This window comes from Solanum verrucosum, unplaced genomic scaffold (assembly GCF_900185275.1).
Source record: "Solanum verrucosum unplaced genomic scaffold, falcon-dt-bn FXZP01000147.1, whole genome shotgun sequence".
NCBI lineage: Eukaryota > Viridiplantae > Streptophyta > Magnoliopsida > Solanales > Solanaceae > Solanum > Solanum verrucosum.
Genome location: NW_026020343.1, coordinates 4,130,232 through 4,137,476, shown reverse-complemented (window position 1 = coordinate 4,137,476; position 7,245 = coordinate 4,130,232). Strand labels below are relative to the sequence as shown.

At 33.6% G+C, this 7,245-nt stretch overlaps 1 protein-coding gene and 1 pseudogene across 1 annotated transcript in view; one reads left to right on the top strand and one right to left on the bottom strand.

The window, feature by feature from the left end:
* The window catches only part of LOC125837375 (probable protein phosphatase 2C 10), a 1,808,044-nt gene that overhangs the window by 235,166 nt on the left and 1,565,633 nt on the right, over positions 1-7,245 (top strand). The window lies entirely within an intron of this gene.
* LOC125837417 (L-type lectin-domain containing receptor kinase IX.1-like) lies at positions 93-2,165 on the bottom strand (annotated as a pseudogene).

Here is a 7,245-nt window from a genome sequence, read left to right as displayed (position 1 = left end):
CTCTTCATTAGAAGAGAAACAACAAAAAGTAAGAGAGGAAAAGATGGACACTGCTAATGGAAGACAAAATGCAGGATTTTAACAGGGCAATATTAACTTGGATACAAAACTGATGTTGAAGATGAAGATGCTGAAGAAAATGTTCTTTTTATTGAAGCATCAGTGTTGTTTTCGTTTACTGAATGCTGGATTTGGGCAAGGGCAATCTCTGTACCGTTGGTTTCATGTGTTGATGAAACTGAAATAGTTGGTAAATGGTGTGAGAAGCTGCAATATGTGGGCACAGGCATGTTCCGAGGGAGTGTGGGTAATGGAGCTTCAAAATTAAGCACTTGAACTGCTTGCCTAATAGAAGGCCTGCAATTACTATCTGGATGAGCACACCATAAGCCAACAATTAGCAAATGCTCCATCTCCTCTTCATTGAACTCTGATGATAGTTTCGGATCAACTGCTTCAAGAATATTTCTCATCCCATAAAGTCTCCAAACCCAATCGACAATGTTTACTTGATGCTCCTCTGCTTTAGGATCAATAGGTTTCCTTCCACAACCTATTTCTAACACGACAATACCAAAGCTATAGACGTCCGTTTCCTTGTTAGCTTTGCCAGTGGTGACACATTCAGGAGCCATGTAACCCATCGTGCCTGCCAAAAAAACTGTTGTTTGGGATCCCTTATCATGGTCAACTAGCCTAGCTAACCCAAAATCCCCAAGCTTGGCATTGAAATTAGAATCCAACATAATATTGCGAGACTTTATATGCCTATGCACCACACATTGTTCCCATTCTTCGTGTAGATATAGCAACGCCAAGGCCAAGCCTTGAGCAATCTTGAATCTTAGTGGCCATGCCAAATGGCTTTTTCCACTAAAAATATGGTGATCTAAGCTTCCATTAGGCATAAACTCATAGACAAGTGGAAGTTCTCATTTTTGATGGCACCAACCAATGAGTTGCACCAAATGTTTATGTCTTAACCGGCTGACGATCCTGACTTCTGATACATACTCTTTTATTCCTTGCTGTGATTCCCTTGAAACCCTCTTAACAGCAATATAAGAGTTGGATTCACTGAGATATCCTTTATAAACACCTCCGAATCCACCCCGCCCAAGCATCTCTTCCTGTGAAAAGTTATTTGTACATCTAGCCAACTCACTGTACAAGAACTTCTTTGGTCCTGCACTTTTTTGAAATTCATTAGTCATGGAACCATCAAAGACATAATCATCTTCTCTCACCTTACTCTTTCTCCAAAATGCAAACAACACCAAAACACAACCACCAGAAATCAATCCAACCACAAGTCCTAACTTAGTTTTTGTTGGTGCATCCTTTGGCTTGGTGTTTGATAAGGTTACCTCTGTATCTGTCATATTATCTAAAGAAGAAGTAAAATTCCAAGAATAGATTCTTTGAAATGCAAATCTCCTTCCTGCTCCACCAGTGAAGCCAAAAGTGACCCATTCTGGTAAATATTCCCTCAGATCAAGATTGTAAGATAGGTTCTGCAGGACAGTGACTGTGATATTATTCCCTTGGAGTTGAAAACCAGTGAAGACAACAGTAAGATTTTTTGAGTTAGAATTATAACTAATCCAGGCATCAGTTTTAGTACCATTTGGAATGCTACTAAACCAAGTCACATTAACAAGAGATTGCATAGAGTTGATATCAACACCTACATGATCACCCTTTGGGTCATACAGGTTCTGATAGGTGTCAAACTCCACAGCAACAAAATGATTACTGGATGAATTTAGTCGCTCATTATTACTTGTAAGGCCAAGGCTTCCACCTCTTGTTGTATTATAAGGAATTGTTGAACCTGCAGGGGCTAGGAAGAAGGCAAAACCATCACCATATTTAGCTATTCCCTGTGAATTAATGCTAAAGGAGAAATGTGTAGTGAAATCAGTGAGATTTCGAGAGACCTTGTCCTAGAGATGGAGTGGTTTTGAATATATAGCTCGACCTATACTAGCATTGATATCGCGATTGAGGAGGTTTTTGGTGAGTAGAATTGCACCATTTTCTGGAGAAGCATCTCTCTCATAGGTTACATTGTGATCATTGGGTGTAAAAGTATCAAAATTGAAGGAGAGTGAAGTGACTAAAGGGATAAGAAACAAGTATTTGAGAGAGGCAAAAAGAACCATATTTTGGACAATATGTTAATCAGATTGTTAATGAATATGAAAGACATTTTCTTATAGAGAGCAGAGCAGTCTAAAATTGACCATCTCATATTTCCACGGAACAGTTAAATTGGAATTCCATGTCCACACTCTACTTTGAAGTGACTCAACTCCCCCACCCCTTTCGCCTTGCCTGTTGTTTGAGAATTTTTTTTCTTTTAAAAATTAATAATAGGTTGAACCATCGGTAACCCCTTAAAGTTGGCACCAACTTTCACTTAGATACCTTAACTAACCTTTGTTCATTTTAGACACCTCATGGCATGGTCCATTGTGACATTTTGACACTTTTTTAATTATCAATCAAATATATAAAGTGTTTGTAATACACTAGCCGATGACGTGTCAAAATGACGAATTAAATAAAGACACGTGGTATATATATAAAAAATAATTCTCAAAGAATGATTTTAGTACAAAAAAGAAGTGACCAATGAGTGAATGACATGTGAAATTTTTGCCCAAAAGACTTTAAACATAAAAAAACCAAACCCCACCCAGATCATCTTCTCCACCCCACCCCACCCCACCCACCCCGACCCTTGCGTTTTATCCACTCTTCCCCCACCCACCCCGACCCCTGCGTTTTCTCCAATCTTTTCCCACCCACCCATCATCTTCTCCACCTCTACCCACCCTAACCCCAACCCCTTCCCAACCCACATCATCTTCTCGAATAGAATAACAAACCCACGCATACCACTACTCAAATCTAATTTGAGATTATTCATGAATTCATGACTATCCATTTTTCTTCTTCTTTACGATAGCAGGGGTCTTCACATTGTTTTCTTTTAATTTTTATTATATCATTATATTATAAGTCTATGGGTTCAAATTCATTTTTTTTGTTTGTAGCATTATCAAATTTATTTCTCCATAAAAGGAGTTTAAGTTTTGGGAGATGATGGCTGAAAAATGAGGAAGAACATGAAAAAAAAAGATTAAATAAGCCTTTCATGCGCTGATAATGAGTGTATTACACTCTCTATGACATGTCAACAAAAAGTGTCAAAATGACATAGCGGGATATGACATAAGGTGTCTAAAATGAACAAAGCTGAGTTGAGGTGTCTAAGTGAAAATTGGTGCCAACTTAAGGGGGCCACCGATGGGTTCCCCCTTAATAATAATATCTAATCAATGTGAATGATCTTATCTTTACAGCAAGCCGTCATATGTCTAGTACTTACACTTGTTCGGATGGTTGTTACGTATTATTTTACTAGTCTCTAGGCACGTGCGTTGCATGTGTAACCTGTGTTAATTAGTATAAAAAAATTAAATGATATAGATGCTACTAAAACTTGCAAGTAATATTGAGTAACTAAATTTTGAAAGAGAAGTATAATTGTTTGTAGTTATACACAATCAGTTGAATTGGTATATGTGATATTTTTCTTATATAGTTCTAATATATATATCTTATACTTAGTACAACACTTAACTTATCTTTTTTTTATAATATTTCAACAACAAATGGTTTATATGTGACATAAGTAACGTTGATTATGTTTGCAAGTGTTTCACACATCTTAAAGTTTGTATCTTGTGTAAGATATGGTAACATCATCCTTTTTATAGACACATGCATATCAAGAAGTTGTTGCCGAATAAAAGTCGTATTTCATATTGTAGAAACACTTATCAACATATGTTTCTTTAAGGTGGATAATGCATCATTGTCAATTTCATGGAATACACTTGTAAAATAGTGTTTATTTGTGATAGAGATACTTAATAATTAGTGACATTAGAAATTTTAATCGATATATAAAAATCCAATTGCACGTACAACTTTCTTTGTTTGATTCAAGATTATGAGTCCTTTCATATGTAAATTTGACAAGAAAATATTAATTAAATTATTTAAATATAATTATATTATTTAAATATAATATAATCGATCTATACTCACTAATAAGGAACTTGATATAAATGGTTGAAATATTTAAAATATCTTATTTAAAAATACTGGGTGTACATCTTCAAAAAAGTATCCACTCAAAGGAATAATAATTTGTATGAATCTAAAGTCTATATCATTTATACTACTAAAAAATGTCATACATACACAATTTTCCTACATATTACATTATATTTTTTGTGAAAACGAACATCGTACGTATTACTTACCTGATGATGTAAATGAGAAGTGGAGAATTCAAAATCATAAGGTAAAAACCTGAAACAGAAGAAAAATAAAATAAGAATTAATAATTAGCAAAAACAAATCAAGAAAAAGATATATATTAAAGATAAACAAATACAAGAAATATCAAGAACTATATAGAGAGAATAAAAAGTTAAGATATGATAATAGATTACAATATCTATAGATTTAATGAAGTTAGTTATTCATATTTCTAACTAAAGAGATTCCATGCATCTGTTGTACCATTCAATTTAATTTAATTTAATTTAATTTAATATACTTCATAGAAAACTGAAAATATCTTGATGCTAAGAAAACTGGAAATATTTTGATGCTTAGAAAACTGAAAATGCTTAAAAGTCATATTGGAGGTGTAACTCATAACTAATGAATAAAAAATTAACGTTTGTGTTGGATTAGTAGTTAATAGTTAATTAATATAAATACTTTACTACATTTTAATTTAGTGTAGGGGCAAAATGTTAATCCAACTTTCCACTTTGGTGGTTCCCACGTTTAATAATATATGATGATAATACATCGTATTGTATTATATTGTATTATATTATATTGTGTTGTATTGTACTGTATCGTATTGTATTGTTTTAATGAATACAATGTTTGGATAGATTGTATCATTCTCGTTGTTACATTATGTCAAACATCTATAGTTTGAATGATAAACCTATAAAAAAAAGTAGGGTACGGATTAGAGCTACTATGAAAGGTAGGATAATAAAAGATGAAATATGTTTATTAAATAATAGATAAGGACAAAATAGAAGAAAATATAAAGGTAACGACGCGATCACACCAAATCGGTTGTTGCATAAGATGAGTCTTTTTGTCGTTACCTAACAATGAATTTAAACGATACGATACAATAAATTTTAAGTAACAATCACAACATCATTGTATTTAAACTAACAATACAATTCTATACAACGGGTTACCACCATCCAAAGTGTTAGGATCATTCATATTTGGCTGGACCCATAAAACTCATTGTATATTTTGTATATTTTTAATTTATTTTACTTGTTCATTTTTAATTTTATATGCCTTTTAAATTAATGATTAATATAAGTATTTTACCATAATATTCATATTATTTGATATATGAAAAATGATTTAAATAATATCCTTAAATTATGTGAAATTAAACAAATTAAAAATGTTTTCAGATAACAATTTGGTTTAAAATACCCCAACTACTAATAATTTGGTTAAAAAATGCACGTATTGCTATTTAATGGGTCAAAAATGTCTCTTCCTAATAAACATATTAATTCCTTTTCTTTTAAAACATATTTTATTCCTAATAAAAATATTACTTAGGAACCCAATTCTTATTTCTTTTCATTTTACTAAGAATATTTTGTTTAATTAGCATAATTTAAGGGTATTTTTGACCCCTTTGTCATATTGATATATAATCTTAGGCATTGAAAAATGATTTGGAAAATAAGTAATTAATGTCGAGGGTAAAACATTGAGAGAGGAAAAATACTCTTGTTATGCTAAAAGTGAGAAGTACAAGTAAAAACATATTTTAAAAATAGTGGACACATAAAAATGAATGGAGTATGTATTTAACAGCGTTCTACTATATTTCAATGGTAAGATTTACCCAAAAGCCAAAGAATATTTTGTTATAACGAAGAACTTTTATACATCAAGAGACAACAGCCGCACGGAAAACCTAAAACTTTGCCACCAGAAAAGTCATGGCCATGATGGCTCTTGGCCAGCCTCCACCTATGGAGGTTGGACCAACCATCAGTATGAAAGCAATAGACAAACCAACGTATGCCTCCCTCTGAAACAAATTTCCTACCTGCATGGGGAGCCTCGTATTGTCTAAGAGGAAGATAAAGTAAATCAGATGATAATCAATGAAGATCTACAATGCACAGTTATAGGAAAATTCTCCTATGGATGACGGGAGATACAGGAACTAAGGAGAATGATTCTGAAACAATGTGAACTAAAAGAAGAGGTCAATATAGGTTTGTTAAGAAACAAATATATCCTCATTAGAGCCACGTTGTTAGAAGATTATGTAAGTCTGTTATCCAAGCCTCAATTTTACATCACGCACAAACATTAGTCCTATCCAATGAGAACCTTGAAGTGGGATCCGCTCTTTGATCAAGTTGAAGAGACGTCAATAGCAATTGCATGTTTATCGTTTCCATTATTACCACCAAATTTCTTTGGGAAATAGTTTGTTTTTTCACTTGCAATGGCAATCGGAAAGCCTTTACAGGTGGACTTAGCAACACAAAATAGGACCAGGCCTAGTTGTGCTAGGGTGAAGGGGAGGTAGATCTTTTGGGAAATTTTCCTAAAAGAATCAACCTAGGAATGAAGACAAAGGTTGGGGAGATAAGGGAGAAGTCGATTACAATTATGTACGATTATGTACCCAAATATTGTAAGTCCTACAAGTAACAGGGGACAATGAGTAGGAATGTTTTGTAATTCATCCAGAATTATACCAACGAGAAGAGGGAGAGAATCAGGAGACCAAAAATAAGGAAGGAGAGAAGGGGATTCAGAGATTGGATACATTGACACAGAAGGAACAAGAGAAACTGAGTGACAACAATGACTTCCAAGAACAAAGGGGGAAAAAGTTATGTTAGAGGAAGGCGGATGGAAAAAGGAGGAGCTGAGAAAGTCTGGTATCCTAGACCTAAACAAAGGACTAATGAGGTCACTACTACAAACAAGTTTGGAGCATTGGAAGATGAGCACAAGGAAGAATCACATAAGAAAGGGACAATGATAGAAAAGGGGACCCGAGTAGAGGAACAAGTACAGGAAACAACACAATTGAGGAAAGGAACAAAAAAAGAGGTGAACAATACACAAAACTATGCT